This window comes from Alligator mississippiensis, chromosome 6 (genome assembly GCF_030867095.1).
Source record: "Alligator mississippiensis isolate rAllMis1 chromosome 6, rAllMis1, whole genome shotgun sequence".
NCBI lineage: Eukaryota > Metazoa > Chordata > Crocodylia > Alligatoridae > Alligator > Alligator mississippiensis.
In genome coordinates, this window is record NC_081829.1 from 14,422,698 (window position 1) to 14,449,230 (window position 26,533).

At 42.8% G+C, this 26,533-nt stretch overlaps 1 protein-coding gene across 4 annotated transcripts in view; it reads left to right on the plus strand.

The window, feature by feature from the left end:
• The window catches only part of HIVEP3 (HIVEP zinc finger 3), a 512,034-nt gene that overhangs the window by 267,481 nt on the left and 218,020 nt on the right, over positions 1-26,533 (plus strand). For all 4 annotated transcript variants that reach the window (XM_059729649.1, XM_059729648.1, XM_059729650.1 and 1 more), the window contains one exon: positions 4,967-5,048. The gene's annotated coding sequence lies outside the window, so the exon portion shown is untranslated. The remainder of the gene's footprint in view (positions 1-4,966; positions 5,049-26,533) is intronic.

A 26,533-nucleotide genomic window follows, 5' to 3' on the forward strand; every position in this document is an offset into this window, starting at 1 on the left:
AGAACAGCACCAGCCACAGAGACTGCTCTACTTTTGTTACACCCTAAACCCATGTTTTCCAGTATAAATGTAGCTAGCTAATTAAATAGTTTGCATAAGATGTACAAAGCTTGGCAGCTAGTGAAAGGGTATGAAACCCCTTGCACTTGAATCACTTGCATTCAAAATCAGGAAATCTTCCTATGATGATTCATACAAAGCCAGAGTCCCAAAGCCAGTTTGCCCTCTGCAGAGCTGCTCCATGGAAAGAGATAGGCTGCCAAGCTAAAAGGAAGCTTTTTAGTTTCAAAATTGTGCAAGCCAGTTTGTGCTATTTCTGGAACACACTGTAATGCATGTGTCTAGCCTTGCTCCCTTTAGTAACGGCCAAATGTTTTTCAAGCAGTAAAGAAGGTAAAATAGAACAACACTGTACTAGAGCCAGATTTTCCATGCGCTTCCTAAACAGTGCCTGTCTCAGCTTGCATGTATTGCACAACATTCATGGAATTAAATGCACCAGTTGCAATAGAGGTACTGCATTGAACCAGTGATCTAACTCTGGTGCAGCACTGACACCTTGCGTGGGCTTGGGCGAGTCATACTTCGGCCTGTGTCAAAGACCCCTTAGGTCTAAAATGGGGATAATAATTGTAGTGAACTCCTGCACTAGGGCTCATGACGCCATATGTTCCTAAAATCATAATTGGAAGGAAAATGGAGAGGACCAAGGTGGTTGACCTGCAGTGGAGGGAGGGCTATGGGGAGAGAGATCACACAACCCAGGCACACACAAGACAGAAATAAACTGAAACATTGAACAACATTGACATATCCAATGAGGGGAAGTCACTAAGTCCATGTCATGGAAAAGGGAGAAAGCTGGGAGCATAACCCAACTCATCTGCTTCCGCCGTAGGTTCCTCTCCACTGGACTAAACTGCTTGGAGGAGAAAGAAGGGACAGAAGGAAAGAAAACAAAGATGGCTTGGGACAGGGCTGTTAAGGAGAAATGTTGAATATTTTCCATCTCTTGCTGAGTTTAGCTGTGCCTGATTCTAGGAAAAAATACCTGCCAGTGATGCCAGCTTTAGCAGGGAGGCTCTGGCAGATATCTTGTTGTTTTCTCTTTGGAAAGTTGACAGGTACATAATACTAGGTAAGTGCCAAGTATTGCTGCTTACCTTTGAATGGCTGGTTGTCTGTGTGTGCACTAAAGTCAAGTTTTATGTGCACAGAACAACAGAGCAAAGCAAGCCATGAGGGACTCCTTTAACATATAATTCCTACTCCATTTATGAGTATCATCTGTGCCAGGTATGGTCTCTGCAAGAACTCAGACAAGAGGTTACATCTCTTCCTGATATCTGAAGGCCCATAGCCCCTCTCCAAAGTGCCCTATCCAAACGGGGAAGGAAATTGGAGATAGTTACAAACTGCTCAGGAATGTAATTAAAAACTAAATGCATTTTTTCATCTCCTATACGGCCTTAATGGAACCCTCCATTGTTATGAGTGTTTCATATGGCTGAGCTCTCATGTCCATGGTCAGAGTCAAGCCAATCAAGTTATCAGATGAGCTGAACATTCATTCCTTGGTATTTCGTATTTAGGCCAGTGGAGCATGAAAACCAATAATCACAGATTCTGGTCCATACATTCACAGGGGATATGATCAGATAGTTAGACCAGGAGTTCCTTAATTCTTCTCTTTTCTGCCAATGAATTGCCATGAACTCTTTGGCAAGTCACTTATTCTTTCAGTATTGTCTTAGCTTAGTTTTCGGTATGTCTGGTATAATAATGTTTACTTCACAGCTGCACTGTAAGGCTAAATAGTGTTTTGGAACTGGTTTCAGATGATCAGATGCTTGGCATTATACAACCATGCCACAAAGTATTACTAATAGCAGTAGCAGAATTGTTGTTACTGTTGTTGTTAACTGCTTTCACTAAGAGCCTTTTAAAAATTACTGTAAAAGTCCCATTGAGATGTAATGCACTGGTAATTTTATTCATGAGACTTCTTGTCAGTACGCAGCACTATAAGATAAAACACAGAAAGCTTTCTGCTTAAACTTTGGATGGCTTTAGTATTTGTCTTCTATCTGATATTATATTCTGCAAGCATATTGAGGTCTGAGTGTCCCTGTGCAGGCTCATACATCTGCATCTGTAGTTTGGTTTCTAATTTTTGTAAGTGTGTCCTTCACAATGGCATTGATAGTGTCTGAATCACTTAGATAGACCTTTATCCTTCATATGAACAGAGAAAAATATAGAATATTAGATTTACTTTGAGAACAGGATTCTGTCCCAAGTGAAAGGACTTAACTGTTAACTGTAAATAAAAGGAACAATCTGAATTTCGTCTGGGACATTTAAGAAACAAACCTCTTAAGACTTCTGGAAACAAAACTATTGTACTTGAGGAAAGCACAAGTTTTATATTTTCATTTATTATATTCAATACACTTTTCACTGCTTGTAGTAGATCAACACTTTTTTTTCAATAAATATTTTCTGGCATTTCATGCATACTGATAGTTCTCTAAGAACAGAGTTGTTGTGGGTGGGAATGTTATTAAGTGTAGAACACTATAGAGATTTGATTTCCTCCTAAATAATTGTAAGACCTTTGGGTATACTTATTTTAATGAAAGGGACAAATGAAGTCTGATAGAATTTAACAAAAAGTGGGTACTTTCTAGGTGGGATTTTTTGGGATTTTCTATATATTTTACGAGAATCTTATTTGTGATACAGAATTCCAAAGGATGATTTTAAAACAGTTTTAAAAGATCTCATTTTACATAAGGCCTATGGCTTGTTAACATGTTTAGTAAAATAATCCTCTTGTTTTCATCCATGTTAAATTGAGTAGAACTTTTCCTTAAGAGACAGTTGCAAGATTAAATACTGTAATCTCTTTTTAACTTGTTCCCCTTTTGTTATTCTTTTATGGTAGCATTTTCCTTCAAAACAAATGTCTCAGTTCTTTGCTCATGGTGGCTTAAAATATATTTTCAATGCTTGTGTTTAGCTCTGTCAAGTAAGTGTGTTTGAGTATGTTTGTGATGACCATTGTGCATACTTCTTAACAACATGCTAATGCCCCTGTATTTGTGCATGGACATATACACTGTGGAAAAAAAACCTTCGAATAAAGAAAGAGCATTCAGTGTCCAATAGGTCCTTTAATCTATTTTCAAGATGGTGAGTGGTAGAGAAGCACCTATAAAGAACAATGAAAAAATCAGAACATAAGACCTAAGGTTAAAAATACTAGGTTTTATTTTTGGCTCTAGCTCAGTCCTCTTGTCTGACCTTAGGTAAGATACTGTAGCGTTTTGTTCCTCAGTTTCCACATCCATAAAGCAGATATAATTTGCCTGCTTCACAGAGGCTTGTGAGAATGAATACCTATAAAGAGAGCAGAAATCCTAAGATAATAGGAGTTGTACAAGGGCAAATCTTACGTTGCCTCTGACATTTTTTATAGATTTCTACTGGTTACAATCTCTTTCTGTCTTTCATTCACACACACGCCTGTGAAACTGCTTTCCTGTACACTTCTCCAATCTCTGCTCCACCTTTCCTGAAGATTATCAGTGTTGGTTAGAGCAACACCACATCTGCTCTAACAAGCGTGGCTATGCTAGAGTGCAAATCCAGCTGATGTGACACTGCCTGGCAGGTTTAGTATGCTGCTGCAACAGTGCTCTTCTGCAGAGGCTGTCAGAAGGCGCTCTTATTCACATTACACAATAGCAGCTGTCAGAAGCTTTCTTGTGCTGCTTTTTTTCTTGAAACCATATTGCATTGTAGATCTGTATTTAGCATCTGTCCTTAAAAGCCTTTGGAAAGCTATTTTCTTGTGTACGTTTTCATAACTGTTTTCTATTCAAGTTTAGCTCCTTAGTCTTGAATAATTGCCTGATTTTAAGTAATCCTTATAATGAGGGGAACAAACAAGTGCATAACACTAAGGTAATGCAAACCGACAAGTCTCTTGCTTTTCCTGTGCCTCTTTCTAACAAACTGGATTCCTCTCCTCTCCCAAACTTCCACCCAACGTCTATACTTACACACAAAGGGCAGACTTCTCTTTTACCTAATGGACAACAAAAGTTCAGCTTGAGACCAACTCTGAGTTTCTCGTTTAAAGTATAGAAATTATTCTGTTACATCCTCTGGGCATGTAAAGGCCCCCATTGAAGGAATGGGATTGCTCTCTGGAGATGTGCAGATATCGCCCTAGTCCTCATCTCTCCACCTTAACGTGCTATACAGGTCACAGTGGTTACATCTTCACTGCAAGCTGCACTATAGGTGCTCTACCAGCTACAGGAAACCATCACCTTTTTTAGATGAGGCAAAAGCCTATTACCACCTTGTTCTTTGTTCTTGCTCAGTTTTTTTCCAGAGGTTTCATCCTATCTTTCCATGGCTGCAAATGAATCATTTTAAACATAAATAAAATGTCTGGATCTCTATGACATTCTTTAAACATATTTCAGATCAAATATTTCTGACCCCATGAAAAAAAACAGAACCCTACAATAACAGAATCAGAATGAGCCTTCAGACTAGGTGCAGGTAGGCTTGGGTAGCCTCATTTAATACTCCCTCAAACAGTGAAGTTTCAAAAGTTCAGTGCTACCTGAAATGCTACTGAATTCATGTTCCACATGGAGAGACTATGGGGCAGGGAAATAATCCACTGAAAAAGTAAGGAAAAAATTGAGCAGAATGAAAAAAAAAAGACAGAAGTGAGTGAAAAAAGCACGGTGGAGGGAGGAAGAAAAAGCGTATGGCACACTGGAGGTGACGGGTTCAGTGAAGGTGTGTGAGTGGCCGAAGTAACTAGCACGGATGTGTGGACAGTGTATGTATGTTGGTGATTTTAACATGGTTCACTCACATGTGTTATTTTCTGATTCAAAGGGAAGCTACATTTTGACTTCTCTCTTGCTTCTCCCTGCAGACTTCCTTTCATAAATCACAATATTGATGCCGGAGTATTACTGAAACTTCAAAGAAATGAATAAGTAGCTGTATTTCTACAGGTAAGAGACTTGGAGGTCATTTGGACTGTTGCATGCTTTGTGTGAGCTTGTATCTTTCCACAATAATGACGCTGGGTAAATAACATTGTGGATCTGCTCTTCTGGGTTGGAAAAACTGAATAAATCAGTCAGACATCTCATTCTAGGGTCAAGCAGCAGGGTTTCTAAGAAAGCATTCAGTATACTATAGGAGTGCATCTGTCTGAGGCCAAGAACCTATGTGGTTGTTTCCTGATGTTGTTACATGAGGGTTTCTGGTGTCTGCCCCAACTGGTTGTAGCTTTGTCTTCACTGATATCTTGTGACGCTGAATGCTGGAGGACTTTTAATTCCAGGAGGAGGTATCAGTAAGGGTGTTTGGGTTTGGTTTTTTTGGGAAAAGATTCCTTGTGTACTAAGGAATCAGGCCTCCATTCTCGTTGGGTTTTACCTTTCTTCTTTATCCTGAACCACCATTTTTTGCTAATGTCCTTATCCCCCGGTTTATTTTTATGCATATCCCATCCTAGCCAGCCCGGGCACAACTCTTTTAGGTCTCTGGGCAGAAGGACTGCTTTTTAAAAGGGTGCTTGTTATAGCCTCCTTGTACTTCTTGCAGTCTTAGGATGGATTGTAACCTTTGCCAGCAATGGTTCATGAAGTTCATATAATACTTAGAACTTTGACCTAAAACAGTCTTTTATTTTTTAAACAAAAGTTTGACAAACTGTTGTTATGTGTTAGCTCGCATTAACATCTTTGAACGGGAGCGTTTTTAGAGTTATAGGTGGGCAAAGATCAGAACTCTTCCCTAATATAAAAAACTTGTAATTTTTCTAAGTCCCATACCCAGAGCTGGTTCATCCAATTTATTTAAGACTTTTTTTTTTTCCCTTTTACTTCCTATCCAAGAATATCTGTTCCAAAACAGGGACATTTCAGGCCAAAATCTAGTGGAATAAGATGAGGTGGGGAGCACCCAGTTAGCAGCCTTAATTCTAGAGAAACTGCTGGTATCACTCTGTACCTACCTGGGAGCTGAGGAGAGTGGTGCTTAGCTCGAAGAGTGCTTTCAGTGATGTAGGTTAGATTTACTCATTGTCCCGTATAGCAGTCACAGCAGTCAGTCTGCTTCTTTTTAGCAATATAATCGTGGCTACCCCATCACTCTTTGTGATCTGGAAGCAGAAAGCAATGTATGTAGCTGTGAGTTCAGGCAAAGCCCTGGGAATGTACTGAAAAGCCAGCTAGTATTTTCCCCTTCATTTTGACTTTTCTGTAACCAGAAATAACTACACAATGTCAGGCATGAGAGCGAGAGTAGACCACCTGCTACTGATTAGGGCCAAAGCGTTAGCCCCTACAATAGAGTGAAATGGGAGCCTCTATTGCATTAGCTCTCTAGCGCCAAAGAATCACACATTTTAAGGCTGTAATGCCACATTATGGTAATCTGCTCTTACATCTCTACAATCTTTTAGAATGACATCCAATCTCAATTTAAAGACCTCAAGTGATGGAGAATCCAGCTCAGCCCTCAGGAAGTTGTTCCAACAGTTAATGACTTTTACTGTTACAATTAGATCCTTATTTCCTGTTTGAATTTTTAATTTCTTGCCTTTGGGTTTTGTATGCTTGTGACTGCTCCAATAAAGATAAAGGTGGTGTTGGATATCTTCCTCCTGAGTCTGTGAGATTAGACTGGAATATAGCAATGGGTGACCTGGTGTTTTCCCAGAAATTGCTGCAGAGATTCAAATTAAAAATGAAAACGGTAGACACTGCATCTCTCACAGACAGCAGAAGTTGTCTAGGAAGTCTAACTATATGGGCTCCTCAGATCTTCCCACAGGTTTAACCTGCTTATAAGTTGCCTAAAGTTTGGAAATGGAATGAGAAAATATTAGAGCATAATGGTCAAGTCTATGATTCCCCCATCTTACACCACATAGTTTTGTAACCAATGGAAGATATAATTTTCTCTAGCTGCGGTAAGGGGGATGTTTGGATTTTTCAGCAGAGTATTTCACAGCGCTGAAGTTGTCGGCTTGTATCCAGAGCTAACAAGTACGTTCTTTGTCTGAAGCAGTAAAGATGACTGAAAGCCCACTTGTACAATCAGTGCATGGGAGGTGGGAACATCCTTTTTTTAAATCTTTCTATAAATAGAGAGCTTGCTCTTTCTTAGGTGAAGGGAAGGGAATAGTGGGTATAGGGTCAGAACAAGGGATAGGGACTCAGGAAAACAATGTTCTCTTGTTAACTCTTGTTAACTCATAGTGCAACTGTACAAAACCATTGAGTTTCTCTATACCTCAGTTTCCCCATCTATAAAACAGTGGCAATGCTTGCCTAACTTCCATTCATAAAAATGAATTCATTGTATAATGTCCTTATAGATCCTTATCATGGGAAGGCTTCATGGAACGCAACATTAATACTGGCCACAAACACCTTTTTTTTTTCAATTGGGAGAACATCCCCAATGGATTTTGTACTCTTATGTTTTTAATGAATTTGAATTACTTGGCTCATACAAGAAAGATTAACTGGGTCCTTGAAAGACAAATGCTGTTAATTGCTCATCATTTTGAAACATATGGTTTAGCTGCAGAGATGTATGTCCCTGGCAATTTACTGGTGTCTTTGGAGCCAAGGTGTGGGTATCAGAGAGATAACAGTATTTTGTAGTTCCACAACCTTAGTTTCCTTTCATTGTTAAAAAGAGATGGTATTGGATGGGCAGTGAGGTATCATTTTCAGGCTGAGTGGATAACACTGAAAGCCATTTAGAAGGTTAAGGTTGGGGGAGAAAAAGACACAGGCTGTCTGTAATTGTTGCTGAAGAAGAAGCGAAAGCAGCAATCTTTCTTGGAGAGAAGCCTTTGGCCTGGAAGCAATGTGACTGTGGTCAGAGCAAGAGTGTTGCTTTTCCTAGAAGCATAGCAGCTCCATGCTGTACTGGTTTAGTGACTGAGGCATGCTAAGTCTTTTTGTCTTGTCAATGAGCAATAATTGAAGAGGACAGATTTTTCACTCTACAAGCAGCAGGTGTATCTCTCCAGCATGAGCATAGGGCAGACTTCATCAGTAGATATCCTCTCATTCCACTAGAGCTTATAGCTCATTATATCACTTCTTTAATTTAAGAAGTGTCTAAGACTGATGTATTTCTTCAGCCGTCTCTGGATTCAGAAATCAGTTCCCAATGGTGACAGGTTAATGTATTCATCTGCTGTTCTGTCTATCCATCTATCCATCTCTCTGTCTACACGTCCATTTCCATCCTTTTCTGCAATCCTTCCTTTTTATTTTTGATCTGGGACCCAAGTAAAAAAAGTAATTGGCAGGTGGAGAGAGAAATAAGGGGAATTGCATAAACTTGAACCTGTTTTGTAAACACCTGTATTTTATTATTGTCCCTACCTTGCACAGTGGGCAAAACTAATGAGAAGTTTATGACATCGGCCTTAAATAACTACACATGGAGTGATGTAGAACAAACAGTGGTATATCAGAATATATCCTCCATTTCCTAGGAGCTCCGGCTCTCTATTTCTACCCGTTTTTTTTACAACTGTGTCCATCGCTTTCTCAGATGAGCCCTTCAGCATACCCTTCTCTGAATTGTTCATAGAGAAAGGAGAGGTTGGGGAGAGATGAAAGTAAAAAGTCTCATTCTTCTGGCTTTGTCATGGTTTGGAGAATAATCAGCATTGTGTCGTGCTTATTAGAAATGAGATTGAGGAGAAAGTGAACCGGAGAGGAAAAAGCCTAATCTTGGTTAAGATTACCCTTGGTGACTATTTACTTTGGACCAAAAGGAACTTCATCCTTTTGGGGTTGGAGGGAGACTCAGAGGGAGGGTTAATTTGCTCATCAGTGAAAAGGAAGAGATAAAGGGCAATGGTTAAGGTAAAATGGATGACAGAAAAAGACTACCCTCTAACTACACCTAAGAGAGTGCTTGACTTCTTCCATTTAATAGCTGCATACATGTTGTACTCATAGCAGAGGTGGGTGAGAAGCCGGCAGGGCTGAGGCAGATGGTGCAGTTAATGTTAGCATTACCAGCAGCCAATACATGGGAAGGTGCTGCAGTTACACTAGGAGCATAAGCAGGAGAGGCAGATGCTGAAGCTCTGGAAGAAAATGTACTGCAAGGTACGGTCTCACATTGGCAGGGGTGGATTAGATAACATGGAACATGATTTCCTATCTATGATTGTGAGACAGGGCAGATGCTGCAGTCTGTGCAAAATGTGCCAGGGAAGCTGTAGGAGTAAGTTCCTCCTCTGCCTCCCACTAACCAGATTCATCAGGGACAGCAGCAAATCTTTCTGTTTTTTGTTGGATCATCATTCCCACAAGCAAACAATCCAGTGTTGTCTAGATCTCTTATTAATCCTCAGGGTCTGCAGCTGCATTGCAGAATATATGAAATCCACCTTGGGATCTTACCTGCACTAAGGCATCACTAATCAGCTTCAAGGAATATGAATTCCTGCATTGAGTGGTACCATTTAGTAGGGTTTAGTCCCCAGGCATATACTGGGTGAATCTCTGTGTTAAGGTGAGTTGCTAAGGAAAAGGACACAACTGGAATAGCTTAAAGTTACAAAATGAAGCCTTACGATAGGCATGCTAAGAGGTTGAGTAGCCAGGACGGCATCACATTAGAATGCGGTCACTAAGGGCAGAATTCTCTTTCACTTGGTGGACAACCACCTTGAGTTGCTTGGCTTAAGCATAGGAGTGATTTTATTACCCCCACAGGGTACATAAGGATATGATCATCCTCTGGAGACATGCAGATGTCTCCCTATTCCTGTAATGGGGCAACTTAGGCCCATTGGGGGTAATAGCATCGTTCCTACACCTTTCTTGGGTAACTCAGAATTTTTCACAAGCTGCACTTTGCACACCCACTAGAGGAAGAGAATTCTTCTAGCAGTGAACCTTGCTCTTTTCTACTCAGCAGATCTGCCCCTGGAGACTTGAGGAAGGGCACTTGATGAATAAAAACATGTTCAGCAGCTCCCACAACTATACAATTGGTCCAGTAAAAGATCTCAGAACGCCACAACTCTCAGATGTTTCCTGGACCATCATGGCTACAATAGCACTCCAACCCTACTACAACTTGGAGTACTTCTAACTTTAATGACAAAAAAATACATTTTTCATGCTGCTTCTTCCTGCTGGCACTTCAGAGCCAGAACAAGTACTCAGGGGAAAAAGTGGTGGAGTCTGTCCTCCCTTGTGTGTCATCCATAGAAATAATTAAGACAGTTAAAACTGTACAAACCCAATAAGGAGACTGGAGGTGCATCTACACATGCAATTAATGCAAAACAATAAACTCCAGTGCTATTGCACTGCTAAGTGCCACATTTACATGTGAGCCCAGGACCAGAGCACATTGAGCTGGGTCAGAGCAGCCCCGACTAGCTGGGGGGTGGAGGGGGAGGTTAGCCTGTCAGCCCCAGGTTGCTCCCCCCTGGCTCAACATGCTACAGAGGGACTGGATGGGGAATGAGGGTGCTTCAGTGAGAAACTAGCTGGAAAGCAGCCCCCCTGCACTGAAGCACCTCCATGCCCCAGCCAGCCCCATCAGTGTCTACACGTGCATTGTTGTGCAGTAAATAACACTGCTGCAGGATAGTACTTGTATTTACAAGTACTAACCTATGGTGGCATTTATTAGCTTTCTACAGCCTACTAGAGCTGCACGTGTAGACAGACTTTACTGGGGAGTTAATCAGGAAGCTCCACATTAAACATCTCATGTAGATGTGCTCTGGGGTAGCAGCTGTATCACGGAGGGCATTATTTTACCTGCAAGACTTTTATTGCTGGTATTGATATGCAAGAGGGAAAAAACTCAGCTTGCATGTTAGATCTCAGGGGAACTTTGTAATCTGGCAGTTTTTTGTTTAGTTGTTTTACCCGGCGTTTGAATGCAACAGAGTTAAAGAAATGTGGAGACAATAAATATTGTGATGTGGTTACCCCCAGTGCTATTTGTATGGGCACTTTCCAAGAGATTAAACTACTTTAAACCAGTCTTTTAACAATCCCCATGAAGTCCAGCCCTGCTGTTGTCACTGGATCTTGCTTTAGTCTGACAAGCCAGCATGGTCTGTGTATCCACATGGAATTAGACTACATGAGGAAACCGGCTAATTTCTGTTTGAAATATTTATGTTATAGTTTTAGATGGATTTTATAAATATTGTTTTGCATCTCAAAGAGGAGGATATAATAAGATTAAACTCTTGTGCAAAGTTTATACTCACTTGTAGGTTATAAACAGCCCCTCTCGGTTCGTTAGGTGCTTTGTGATATTCAGTCTGGGCATCAGCTTTGCATGCTGGAATATTACATCTGGTTGAGAACCAGCAATTGGAGTAGACTTTAATGGACTGAAAGGAAAGTCTTTTAGACTGACCTAAATGTACAATCAGCACATACAGAGACCATGGTATGCACGTGAGGATTTTCCTGTCAATAGCCTAACTGCTATGCCAGAACTGAGCAAAGCTATAGAGGCTCCTATTGCAGCAAGGTAAAGAAAGGGTCTGCTTGACTTGAAATCTAACTTAGTCCAGTGGTGAGGCTGAATAGTATTTTCCAGTTCCAGAGTGAATATTGGTGTGGTGTCCTTCCTGAATTCTTCACAGTAGTTGGTGTCAGAGAATTGTCTGTTGGCCTCATTGATGTGGTCTTCATGGTTGAGGATAACTATAGCTCCTCCTTTGTCCACTTTTTTGATTATTGTTTCATTGTTGGATCTTTGGGACTACTTCAGAGTATAACAGACTTTAGAAAAAGGTTGAGTTTGTGATATACAGAGTACACCCAGTTTTAGCTGTAGAGGCCTTTCTTGGGGGGTGGGTAGAGGGAGGAGGGCAAAGGAAATTAAAGAGACAGATTCATTAAAATATCTTTAAAATAAATCTTTCCATGCAGTGGAATTGGCCTTTTTGCTTTCTGATGGGGATTGGAGCCAGTCCTGCTTGTGGTATAGATACAGTTCGTCTCTGAACCCTTCTGTAAGTACAAGTATATTTGTAGAAATTGGCACTGTAGCCTGGAATGAGATCTAATTAATTAATACCAGACATGCTGGGATTAAATTTTATTAAACCCTGGAATCAAAGCAAACTAGATGAAATGTAAGTAAAAGTTGGGAAGGGGAAGGAGGGCTTGTATAGCAGCTGGTTTTCATTGTTGCTGCCATCCTTCATTTTTATTGGTTAAATACCCACAGCGCTCACCACGGCGCTCTTAGAAGAGCTTTTAGTTGGGCTGCCTGGAGTATAGCCCTGAGCTTTTCAGACTGCATTGTGTGTGCGTAGTCTATCCAGCTGTTATCTTGGTCATTTGGTTTTTTGAGCACCTGGACATTGTAACTGGTTACTGTGCTTCAGTCCAGCCTCTGCTTGCTGAAGAGCTTAGTGGGATGCATATACCTCCTGTCTAGAGTCTTGCCTAACTCTTTCTCAGGTCACAAAAAGGCCATGACTTTGTGACATATCAGCTGAGGCTATGTGTCCACCTGTCACAAATAAAAGAGAACCAAATATCAGGAACCTGGGCAAAGCAGTGACAAAATAGACATGCCGTGGATCGGTCTTCATTGTGTTCTGGGTGAAGTATGCATGTGCACCTGTTCCTGACACTCACTGTCTTTATCTAGGAAGAAAGAAGAATTTTCACCTGGCATTCCCATGGGCCTGTGCTACATGTCACCCCTCCTCTCCTGGCACAGCGGCTTTTGGTTAACAGGAGATGTAAATTCTGTATTTTCTCCCTTTAGAAGGCTTTGGGACTTTTCGAGATGTAAATGCAGGATATTAATTACTCAAACAATTGCTTCGTGAAATTTTCTTGGCGTACAGAGAGCAATCTGGTCAGAAAGGTGCGTGCTGGAGCCCGTTAACATGCAGCACCCTGCAGGAATAGGTAATCCTGCAGACAAGGAACCAAATGTGTATGGTGCATATATACAAAGCAATTAACCCTGTAACAAAAGGTTCAGCAAAGAGCAGAGCCTTTCCAGGGATGCTGCTGTTCATACAGAATTTGTAACACACAGGAATCTTTTTTTTTTCTGACAGCTTCAAGAGCATACTTAATACTAATTTTAGCCTATCCTCTGAGGCTGTCGTTTCTGGGGTCTGGGTACAATGAAGGCCTTATTCATAAAAGCTACAAACACTGTAAAAAGAAGAGAGGGGAAAAAGCGTCCCACCCTAAAATGCTTCTGATCTCCGAACAGCTATAATTTTGGCTTGCTCTGAGAACAAGCTGAGGTAGTGTTCCTTTTAACAGCCAGGAAAGGGCTGTCTGTTTATATTCAGGACCTTGTAGATTTGAGCAGTATATGCAGGTGGCACATTAAAATGTGTGGATGATTTCTTACCGGGATAAGGTTGTGTTTTTACTGGACTGCCTTTAATTTTGTGTGAGGACTAAGTAAGTAATCATTGAGATTTTTCTTGTAACATTTTCTGGAGTTAAATTTGTAGCTTCTGGCATGTTGTTTGCAGATTAAATCTGTGAGTGCTCCCCTCCTATGCACCTCTCTACTCATTTCAGTCCAGAGCTCATATATTATAAGTGTACTGGGACTGGCAGCTCTTGCCATTATGACCCTTTGCAGACATAAGCCTTAGTGACCATAGGTTCCATGTAACCATACGAGAGAGGTACGTCTAGATATATAGCATCTGCCCACAGTCAAGGTCTTATTCAGGTAAGGTCTTATAAATGCCTTCAGCTTTCAGAAAATCTCTTCTGCAGATGAGCTCAGAGCCAGCCTGGAGAAGACCATCTTATAGAATAACAGACAAGTAAGACTGGAAGGAAGCTCTGGAGGTCATCTAGTCCAACCTCCTGCCTTAGGCAGGGTCATCACTATCAAAATCATTGCATGCAAATCCTTGTCTAACCTGTTACTAAAACTACGCAGTCTATCCTGTCACACAACCACAAGGCATAGCACACTAACCTTTCAGAGGTAAAGCAGAGGGTCAACAGTAACCAGTAGGGCTGTGCGAAGCTTCAGTCGCCGATTCAATTTGGAGGCGATTCAGCCCGATTCAACGACTGAATCTCCAAATCTGAATTGAATCGGGAGACACATTAAAAGGTCCAAGTCAAATCTGAAGCCTCTGAATCGATTTGGAAAAGATTTGGAGACATTCGGAGATTTGGATCAGCCAAGGAGAAGCAGGCACAGCCGGGCAGCTAGGGTTCTCCCATGGCTCCTCCAGCTGTCCTTGCCTCCTCCCAGGCAGGGGGAGCTGCAAGAGAGGCCCCCATGGCTGTCCTGCCCAGCCCCACCCAGGCCCAGCCCCACACTCATCGGCTGCAGCAGTGATTGGGGCCTCTAAGGGCTCATGGTAGTGCCCCTTCATGCAGCACAGGGCAGTGGGGGGCAACGGGGATCACCCCCCCACACCTGGCACCCATGCAGCAGCTGTCACATGGTGTGAGTACAGTGCAGCTTGTCAGGGTGCCGTTCACTGTCTGGGAGCTGGGGTGGCTCCCGCAGTCAGCCAGAGCCCAGCACCGCTTAGCCCCAGTGGTCCCAGCTCCCAGACAGTATGCAGCTCCCAGACACTGCACAGTGCTCTGCCGAGCTGCGCTGCACCCGTGCCATGGGGTAGCTGCCACATGGGTGTCAGGCAGGGGTGGGGAGGGAGATCTTCGCTGCCCCCCACTTCCCTGCACTGCACAAGGGGCTCTATCACAAGCCCTCAGAGGCCCTGATCCTCATTGCTGCAGTCAGTGAATGCAGGGCTTTTTTTTTTTTCTTCTTCTTTTTTCAAAGTGCCAGGAGGATGGGGCCGGGCAGTGCCGAATCTCTGAATCACCAAATTGAATCACTGTCATCCAAATTGGCTGAATCTGAATCAAATGCTTCCCTGTTCACACAGCCCTAGTAACCAGTGTCCTGCTGCTTCAAGGGTTGTTAAAATATACCTAAGAGATCCAATGAAGAGGGCAATACCCTTCACAGCGGAGGAAGGCAAAACCCCAACAGTCCAAACCAATCTGACCATAGGGAAAAATTCCTTCCTGGCTGCAAATGTGGTGACTGATCTGACTCTGAGTGGAAGAGCAAGACCATCTAGCCAGGAAACTCTGGGTTTTAGTTTTAGCAGAAGTATTGGTGCATCCCAGTCAAAATCTCCAGCCTTGGCTGCTGCCTCACCCATTACTTCTAAGGAAGGCAAAAAAAAGAAATACTGAAAAAAACACAAAACCCTGACATGTGTAGGAAAAGGAGGGGGAAAAAATAATTTCCAGCTCTAGATGATGATCAGCAAAGCTCAGAAACATGGGAAATATCTAGGGTAGAGGATAGACGTAGCTAGTCCTAGATCTTCCCTGACCAAGGCTTATGTAGCTTCTTTGTGAACGTCCTCCATGACAGAGATTCCACAACTTCCCTGGGCAATCTGCTTCTATTCCACTGTTTTCTAACAGTGAAGAAGTTTATATTCAGTGATATTCAGTGTAAACAGAGTGACCGTATTTCCTGATTTAGCTGGGACAGTCCCAGATTTCAGAGGCTGGTACTGGCCAGCTGCTGAGAATTAAAATGGGGATCCCATAAATGCAGGGGCATGGTGCACAGTCTGGCCAAGAGTTGGAGCAGAGCACTTTGCAGGCAGACAAGCAGGGACTGCTGCCTGCCCAACTTGCAACCCTGCCCCTGCCAACTTGTGAGAGTGTGAGGGAGAGGGGAGAAGGCAGTGTCCTGAATTTCCAAGATTTCTAAATGGTCAGCCTAAATCTAAACCTACTTTATTGCAACTTCAAGCCATTGGTCCATGTTCTGCTCTCACTGCTATCATGTCCCCTCTTAAGTGCCTTTTCCATAACCTGAATATGCCTATTTCCATCAACCTCTCTTCATATGTCTTGACTTCTAAATCCTTATTATTTTTGTCACCCACCTCTGAAACCTGAAGTCTTGTTTCTTAAATGTAACATAGGTCAAGAATGTGCTGTTGTAACCCCCTCCCCTCAAATGGGATCCCATTGACTTGAGTGGGCTCACTTGAGTGCAACGCAGAATCTAGACCATAGTGAGGGCATGTTCATCATAGGCATGTACAGTGCTAGATACTATTTTACCTAACCATGTAGTTGCCATTTTTGGCATCTTTACAGAGTTTGCGATCCTATTCTAGGTGTGTGCACATAACTACTGAGCATGTGCAGCTGAGACTCTAGACAAACCTCTCGAGGGTGGCCTAGAACTGTTCTTCAAAGACACCATTGTTCATCACGGTAGATGCATAATGTTTTTAAAATGACGTGCCACTTCCTTAAGCCAATGCTAACCTCTTGGTCAGAGATTTTGTTATAAGCATATATTTTTTGATGAAGGCTGCCTTACCTCATGTCTTTTTGAATCTAGTCCTACCTTCCTAAGTAGCAATTTCTCCTGCCATCCTCATTGGCTCAGCCAATAGTTGCTAAATTTTCTATAAACAGACTACTGATAATACCTTTTTCACAGGGAATTTGTGAGGTTTACTTAGTATTTTTGAATCTCTAAATGGCAGCATATAATTAATAGGGGTGTGCAAAATGGGCCCTTTTTGATTCAGGTTCGGCCTGAATTGGGGACAGTGACCCAATTTGTTGATTTAGATCACCGTCCCCAATTCTATTCAGCTGAATCCAAATCTGAAGATTCGATGCTGATTCATCAATTTGGACATAGACACAGCTTTAAATGTTTTTTCTACATACCTCAAGGTACTAGCTCGCTCCTCAGTGGACCGGAAGTGCTTCTGGTCCACTTCTGGGTCTGCTGCTGAGCGTGCTGCCCCCCCCCCCCCCCCCCCCCCCCCCCCCCCCGCCATGCTCCTGTGGGACACTCCATGCACCCCAGAATCACAGCATTCATGAGCCGCCTGTTACCTAGAGGTATGTAGAAAAATCATTTAAACCTGTGTCTATGTCCGAATTGCTAAATCTTTCCGAATCTCTCCAAATCAATTTGGAGGGTTCTGATTTGATTTGGAGAGATTAAAGGGCCTTCTGATTCGATTCAGATTTGGAGATTCAGCCATCGAATTGGGGGTTAAATCTCCACTGAATCAAATCAGGGACCAAAATTTCACACAATCCTAATAATTAATACTATTCTTTGCTCTGAACTATTAGGTACAACCAAAGCCCAGAGGTCTGCCCTGTGGATTTGACTGAAGGGTGGGCACCTTTGTTATGAATGGGATCAGAACTACAAAGAGACCTGTTTGACTGAGTTGAAGAAAAAGGCATAGGGAAGGAAAAAGATTTTGAAGTGGGGTAGAAAGGAGACATGAGGATGGAAGAAGGAAAATTCATCAAATTTCTAATGCAAAGGTTTGCATCCATCTGTCTGTTGAAATACCAGGACAAGGATTTGGGGGATAAGAATGGGGTTCAGATTCCACTAGCTCTAAAATAGTTTCGTGCCTAGCTGAGTATTTTGCTGTGGTGACCCAAGGACCTATTTTTAGCAGCCTTTCCCAAGATGCCAACTCATATTGCACTGAGCAGCTCAGCAAGTTTATGTACAAACCTCTCCCAGGGGTTTGGAAAGTTAAAATGTATATTAGTGCAGAAAACATTCCAAAGGATTATTTTCTTCTAAATTTATCAGCTCTTTTACATGAATTTTCTGGCTGTGCACAGTATATCAGGCTGCATCCTGAGTTTCTGTGAGATTTATAAGTCCAACACTTAGAACTGAGTTGGAGGAGCAATATTTCACATAGACAGCAGAACATCTGCTTGCACTGAGGGGGTCTTCTTTTATTTGGTCTGATTCTAACTACTACAGCTAAACTAATGATATTATAATGGTGATTCATCATAATACTAAAACACACAGTAACTTCAGAATGTACTTTGGCATTTTTAGTCTTTGTCTTTTTGGCCTTTAGCCAGTGAAGATCCATTGGAACCTAAACTAGCAAAAATCAGCAAATCACTTTGCTAAGAAGGCTCATCAGGGAAAAATAAGATACAGTTTCAGTTGTACATACCTCTGTGGTCTTATCATCTCATTGTTTCTTGAGCTTTTGTAAGTTGTTACAAGCCAATAAAGGTGCATGTTAATGTATATTCAGACCTTCAAACTAAAGAGGTATATATTGGGGCATGAAGTGGTGGCTACAGCCACCATGTGCAAGCTTCTTTGCCCCTCTTCCTGGGAGCTGGAGCAGGGTGGAGCAGCGAGAGGGGTGTGTGTGTGGGAGGGGAGTGCATTTGGCTTGACATGGGAGGAAGCAGGGGAGTGGGGCACATGCCCCCCTTTGGCTCTCCCATGCTGTGCCCCTAGATAAGCCACTGGGTTTGATTGCCTTATGACCCGACCCAGCTGGGGCCCCATTCACAGTGACTGGACCCCAGATGGGCTGGGTCATGGGGCAATCAGAGCCTGGCAGCCCGTCTGGGGTGGCATTGGGGAGCCAAGGGGGGGCCCATGGCCTCTCAGTCTGTGCATGGGGCAAGAGCAGGATGCAGCTGCAGACTGCATGCAGCCTCTGCTCTGTGCCTGGCTGCCACTGCATTCGCAGTGGTGCGGCACCACATGAGTCCCACTGCTGGGTGGGCTGGACAGCAAGGCACATGGCGCTGCACTGCATGGCTGTCAATGCAGCAGCTGTGATGCACGGAGCAGAGGCTGAGCGCAGCCTGCAGCTGCAGCCCACCCTTGCCCCATGCCCAGATGGGTTCCATGGGCCGCACCCCTGGATGAGCCATGGCGCTCTGATTTTCCCATGATCCAGCTCAGCCGGGGCCCCATTCACAGTGACTGGGGCCCTGGCTATGCCAGGTTTTGGCACAATCGGAGCCGAGCAGCTCCTCTAGGGGTGCAGCATGGGGGAGGAGGGGGAACGGGCCCAGACCCAAACTAGTGGTGGGGGCGAGGGGGAGAATAGGCTCAGACCCAAATTGGCAGGAGGGAGGTGGGGGAATGGGCCTGGATCTGAACCAGAGAGGGGTGCAATGGGCCTGGACCCAAAGGCTGGGGGGAACAAGATGTGGGCTTGTGTCCCTGCCACCCATCATTCTTGACAGGCAATTTGCTAGTGTATATTATGTTAACATGAATTTAAACTTGATGAACTCTATGCATACAGAGTTCCACTCCCACTCAAAACAAACAAAACATAAACAAAAGCAAGAAAAACCCAACCAAACCCAGAAGCAGCAAAAATGTAGGAAATTGTGAATGGAAACTCTATCAGATTTTTTCCTTAACACGTAGTTACTTTCATACATAAAAGTCAATAAATACATTCACATGCACTGAAAAACAATAATAAAACCAGAGCAACCATGATTCTGCCTATAGTGGTTATATGCTTATGCTTTATATGCTTATAAAAATACTGTATTTTTTCCCTCACACAGCATGCCCCCAAACATTAAATGACCCTTGTTTTTGAAAGGCAGAATGAGCAAAAGGATTTTTCCAGTTATTCAAAAGCTAAACTTTAGTTGATTCATCCTCTCTTTCCTACATAACTAAAGCTGAATTCCTAGGTGCAGAAGACTGGTCTCTATGGATGGATTATGATTTTGAAAAAGAGCTAAAGAGTCTGTGCTGGACAGCTGAAGAGTCTGAGAAAAAGAATGTAAAGGGGCTGTGAAGAGAGAGACCAGGAGCAGCTAGCAGACAGAAAAATTGCACAAAGAAAGAGTAGTTTGAGTAATGGAACATCAAGAACATTAAAGAGGAGAGACAACTGTTAATACCTGTAGAGTGAAGAGCAATGATCCATTAAGTCAAATGTATTCCTCAGCTGCCTGAACAGTAATACCAAACCTGCTGCATTGTACAGCAGGAATCAACCCCAAGCAGAAAATCAGCTTCCCCACTTAATACACATGGCCCTGGTACCCTAATATTTGGTGGGAAGGAGCATTCTATATGTGAGGAAAATATGGTATTCTGAGAAATATTAGGTCACAACAGACCAAGTCTTATTGATAGTGTACAAAATGTTTCAGCGGAAACTTCAGCAGGAGAAACTACTGAAGTCCTTTAGAAGTGAGCTCACTGGAAATGTGTACAAGAATATGCTGTACACTACAGATTAAGGTCAAAATGTACACTTCTATATGCATACTGCAAACACTAATATCTGAACTCAAAGATTCCTATAAATGTCTTCAGGGGTGGGTTGGTCAGAGTAAGTCAGCTGTTTGTTCTGTGTTGCTTAGAGTTGGCAGAAAAAAGTTTAATGGCATTTCAATAGTTGAACCCCTTTTAATTCCATGTAAATGTATTTCTTGCTGTAATACAGGGCTGTCTAACTTTTAAGTGGCTGGGGGCACATGTCATGTGGGCCATACCAACAGGAGCTGCATGCCACACATGCTGCACCAGGGAACGCTGCTGGCCCGTAGGCTTCATGCTGTGGGGAACCCCCATGGCTGGGGCAGGGGCAGGAAGCAGGAGCCAGGGGAGAGGAGGAGTGCCCAGGGACTTGAGGAGGAGTGCTGTTGCAGCCAGTGATAGGGGGAGCAGTGGCCAGGCAAGAGCCAGGGTGCCTGAACTTAACCCCATGGAGGCCACACGTAGCCCTCAGGTTGCCTGCTGGACAGTTCTGCAGTAATATGTATAAAAAAATGTTACTTTAAAAATGGAATTCAACCACCTTATTTCATATTAAGTAGGCTTTGTGTTTTAAATGTTCCTTTTTTAAATTAATACTTGTATTTAAATGTATTGAGTGAAAAATAGAAGTGATTTTTAAACTTTGAACATTAGCAGGGGAGGCTACTATGAAACCAGAAGTGCACTTGGATAGCCAATAGAATTGATTGAGAGAGCTGATTTTAAACAACACATATATGCAATCTTTCCATTATGGTAATAAGAGATCCGTAGTGAAATCAGTTGCTCATGATTAGCCTTGATGTGAAACATACTCTGTATTGTCCTGCCATTCTAATAAGAGGGAGCCAGTGGGAAACCGCCCACATATGTATAATTCCAGTATTACACTAATGGGGTGAGTGTGTCTGAAAACAGCTGTGTAGAGTCTTGCTATTATGATTGGACCTATCCTTTCATGTTCCAAAGGCCACAACACCTCGTAGTCCATTCATTGTGGCAGCATAGTAGCCTATGTGAAACCTGCATGTGAAGAATTTCTTCAGCATGTAAATTCAGAGTCTCCCCAAAACTGTTCTTGAGACACTACAGAGATTGATGTGTGTGGAGCATTTGAGTTTTTGTCAATATTAATTTAGATGCAATGGAGGAACTCTATGAAATCAATGAAACATTTAAAAAATGACTCACTTTGAAATGCTTGCAGTAGTCAGCGTAACTACTTTACCATTTCAGAGAAAAAAGATGCATGTAGGTGAGCACAGAATTGAAATGAATAGGAGGACAAGCTCTTTTTACTCCTTTCCCAAAGCACCAAAAGAGGCCATGCATAAGAAATATCAACCTCAGATTTCAGGACACGATGCAGCTGCCTATGGGTAGGAAGAAACCTCTCTCTTATTCCTGCTAATACATTTTGGGTTTGCATGTTCCTCTGAGTCATCTGGTACTAATTACTGTTGAAAACAGTTGCAGAACGAATGGCCTGGTTCATTATGGCAGTTTTGATATCCTACATGCAGCAGTACGGCTGTAGACATATTTTCGCTAGTAGCAAGTCAACTGAGGCATTTCTAAGAGTAATTGTGACATTTAAGCTCACCATGCCATTCATATGGTATCTAGCAAAGTGGAAGAATGTGTCAACTTTTGGGTACTTTCAGAGCTGTACCCAGAGTTTTTGCAGTGGTCTATCTGTGAACATCTGAACCCAGAGCTTTGCAAATCACTCAGTTTCTGGCCTTCAGCTGCTTTGCTCTTGACCTTTATAAGAAAGGCTAGAGAAGTGAGCCAGCCAAGAAAGCTGGCTGCCAAAGACCTCACAGTCTTCCTGGGATTTCACAATCCCTGCTTAGTGTTAGAGTTCACCCCAGTGAAACCCAAAGAGGAAAAGAAAAAGGGATGATCATTCTCTAACTAAAAAGCTGCCTTGTATTTATATTCTGGATCCAAGCAGAATTTGAATTTGATTCTTCTCTCACTTTAATCAATTCTATGCCACCGTAAATTCTGGCAGTGGTGAAAGGTAAGCAAACATGCTGCTTGTGGGTTTTATTTATGCTGCTTTGGCACCTGGTGAGATGCATATGAATACTTGACAGTGCATTGCTTTGAAAGCTCAGACATTATGCTGTCCTGCTCTATTTAAAAATGATTTGGTTAGGGACTATTCAGAAAATCTGGACATACAGAAGTCCATACGGCCAGATGGGATGCACCTAAGGGTACTGAGGGAATTGGCTGATGTGACTGCAGAGCCAGTGGCAATCATCTTTGAAAGCTCCTGGCAATTGGGAGAGGTCCCAGATGATTGGAAAAGGGCAAATATAGTGCCCATATTTAAGAAAGAGAAAAAGGAGAATCCAGGGAACTGCAGACCAGTCAACCTCACCTCAGTCCCTGGAGAAATCATGGAGCAGATCCTCAAGGAATCCATTTCTAAGTACTTGGAGAAGAAGTTGATTAGGAACAACCTGCATGGAATCACCAAGGCAAGTCATGCCTGACCAACCTGACCATCTTATCATATCATTGCCTTCTATGATAAGATGACTGGCTCTGTGGACACAGGGAGGCCAGTGGATGTGGTGTACCTTGATTTTAGCAAGGCTTTGATAGTCTCCCACAACATTCTTGCAGGCAAGCTAAGGAAGTATGGGCTGGATGAATAGACTGTAAGGTGGATAGAAATTGGCTGGAGCATTGGGCTCAGAGAGTAGTAGTCAATGGCTCGATATCTAGTTGGCAGCTGGTATCAAGTGGAGTGCCCTGGGGATCCGCCCTGGGGCTGGTTTTGTTCAATATCTTCATTAATTACCTGGAAGATGGAATGAAGTGCACCCTCAGCAAGTTTGCAGATGACACTGAGCTGGAGGGAGTGGTAGATACACTGGTGGGTAGGGCTAGGATTCAGTGCCCTAGACAAATTGGAGGACTGGGCCAAAAGAAATTTCATGAGGTTCAACAAGGACAAGTGCAAAGTCCTACACCTATGACAGAACAATCCCATGCACCAGTAGAGGCTGGGGGCTGACTGGATGGGCAGCAGGTCTGCTAAAATGGACCTGGGGGTTACGGTGGACAGTAAGTTAAATATGGGCCAGCAGTGTGCCCCTGTTGTGAAGAAGGCTAATGGCTACTGGGCTGCATTGGTAGGAGTGTTTCCAGAAGGTCAAGGAAAGTGATGCCTCCCCTCTATTCAGCACTGGTGAGGCCACGACTGAAGTACTATGTTCAGTTTTGGAGCCCCCACTACAGACAGGATGTGAACAAATTGGAGAGAGTCCAGAGGGGGGCAACAAAAATGATGAGAAGCCTGGGGGACATGACTTATGAGGAGTAGCTGTGGGAATTGGGCTTATTTACTTTGAAGAAGAGAAGACTAATAAGGGATTTAGTAACAGCCTTCAACTACCTACAGAGGGGTTTGAAAGAGGATGGAGCTAGACTGTTCTCACTGGTCTCAGGTTACAAGGGAAGTTTAGGTTAGATACTAGGAAGCATTTTCTCACTAGGAGGGTAGTAAAACACTGGACCAAGTTACCCAGAAAGGTGATGCAAGCTCCATCCTTGGAGGTTTTCAAGACCCAGCTAGACAAAGCTTTGGTTGGGATGATTTAGTTGGTGGGGGCCCTGCTTTGAGAAGAGGGTTGGACTAGATGACCTCTTGAGGTCCCTTCCAGCCCTAATTTTCTGTGATTCTATGATTGTTTTCAGAGAGAGAGAAACACCTGAAGTGCATGGATATACATGTGCTCTTCCTGGGTTCTAAAATTGCTTATAGCTCCCAACGGGGGCCTTTGTGAGAGCACATCCCAGAGAAATGATGGCCTCAGTTGTGTCTACGTTCCAATCTCCGTCTTTGTTTAATAAAACTAGTCTCTTAGCTCCAACATTCAACTGAATCCACACAGCAAAAGGAGAGAAAGGTAACATATTTGCCTGGATTATGGTAGCATAAAAACCACCCAATCACATACTGTAATAAATACTATGAACCAGATATGCTCTGTTGATACAGTGCTCTTTGTGCTGCTAGGTGGTGCACAATGACAGAACTGGATCCAACTAGCCACTGAGAATTCCCCCTGGCATAAGGGAGCTCTCAAGCAATGTAATTGTCTCTTGTGTCAATTCGCTCCATGCACTTTGGCATACAGGGCACATAAGGGGTTTGAAGGGGTACATCTAGGCTAGGGCAGGGTGATCTGGACTCTACCAATTGTCTACTGGTGTATAGGCTCCTAGGGACCATAACAGGTTGTTTTCTACTCTGAATTCTGCTAGGGTAGAGGCCAGGACAGCTTGAGTATCAGGTGGCTGTGACCAGTTCATTGACAGCACCCCTGCTTGCACTAACTGGTTCCTCATGCAGGAGAGGATCGAGCCAGTATTTCTTAGCTTCCTTCTGGACATTTGCTCTAGTCTCCCAGGGCATGTAGCCTGTTCATCTTGTCCTCTCAGTATCATCTTTCTCTTACCTTTGCCTGTATTGCAGCATCCTCCTTTTAGGTACTCTGTCAGTCTAGATTGTAAACTCTTTTTTATGTATTGATATTTATAGCAAATAACACTAACTGAAAGAGAGGCTTCATTCTCCCACCTCCCTCTGATTTGGGTCCTGGGAGCTGCTGGGCAGACTTCCCACCTGGGCAAACAAAGTCACAACTACAGGTTGTTTCCAGCAATACTAACTCAAAACCAGAACTAAGGATTTTAAATACCAGGCATTAGCCTCCACAGACCTTTGCAGCTCTGGTAGCACTGGCTCCGCGTTTCTTTTTATACCTCACTCGTTAAAATAGTCATGTGAATGGCAGGAATCCATAACCCCTTACAAGCCTCAAACCTGGATAGCACATGAAGGCATGATGAACGTTAAGCCTATTCTTAAATAGATATGGAGGTTTTTTTTTCTGAATCTGGGTCTTAAGTGGGAGCAGAGAGGGCTGAGCACTCTACTAGGTTGGCCTAAAGTGAAGTTGCTTTGGGGCCAAAACTATATTGATCTCTGCTTTTTCAGCAACTAAACCTTTGCTGCCTAAGCTCAGTGCTGAAATATTAAGTCTTGCATAGCTGTATTAGCTCAGTTTACCTTTCTGTTCCAAAAGAGGTTTAGCACTAATTGAGCAGAATTCAAACCAGCCTTCTCTCTCGGTGATGTGGTACATTACTGGTAATTGACCTGCTTTCCTGGCAGCGAGGGTAGATATTCCAGCCAGCATACACTGTATGACTGTATCCTATAATTACTGAGATTTAAGCCCTTGAAGGAAAAATTTAGGAGTTCTTTCCCTGCTGAATTGAAAACATAAAAAATCCCTGTTTCTAGCTAATCTTTTAAACATCTACAGAGAGTTGGGAATGTTTGCTATCACCTAAGCATTTGCTAAGCTGGATGCACAGTTATCTGGAGTGGAAACTCCTGAATGGAGGCTATAAATGGGCTATTTTTTAATATATAGTTCTCACAGGTGTTATCTGGCTTTAAAAACACACCATTTGCCAGATACACTTACTATTTATTCAGCCTTATAACCCAGGAGCCATTGTTTTGTATCAACTAGAAACGGTGTTTTTAACACAACCTTGGACAGTAAGAAGGGAAGGCTAAGGCACAGGGGGAGGAATAGATTTTTATAGTCTATTCTTTATCTTGTGCTGGGTCTTCCTACGCATTAGGAACTGCATTTTCTAGTTTAAAATATCTATGAATCTTTGTAGAAGAAAATCAAAAAGCTCCCAAAATTTCACTCTCCTTTGCCTAGTCCTCCCCAGAGTATGACTCTGGCTTGTCTCCAATAGAAGCCCCTTCTCCATTCTCCTAGCTCAGAGGTAAGTGTCAGTATAGCATCTGCCATCCAGCCATAAGGGAGAAGGGGAAATTGAGAGAATGGGAAATATAACTTACTATTTAAATTAACCTCACTGGGATTCTTTTCCTTTCAGGAGATAGGCAAAATGAAAACCTGATATATCGTAATACCTTTCCATCTTAAAATCCACTGTGTGCCTCTCCTGTCTCTTTGTATCTAGAAATAAATCAAGTGCTTCAGAAATGTGCTCTTTCACTTGGTCACCATATGTGCTTGACAGCTCAAATATGTATTTTCAGACAATCTTGCCTTTCTGAATCTCTTCTCCCGGCCTCCTGAGTTTGAAGCATTGATTTTATATTTAGACCATGTGATGCGTCATGGTTGGGGTGTCTAAGGTATTACAGGAGGAGATTACAAAAGGTTTTCAGAATAAAATAACATTGGCCCACCTACGCATCGCCCTATGGCAACGTAGCAATGGGAGATGGCAACATAGCAATCACGTGGGTCTGCACGTGATTGCCAGCTATGTCGCCGAAGTG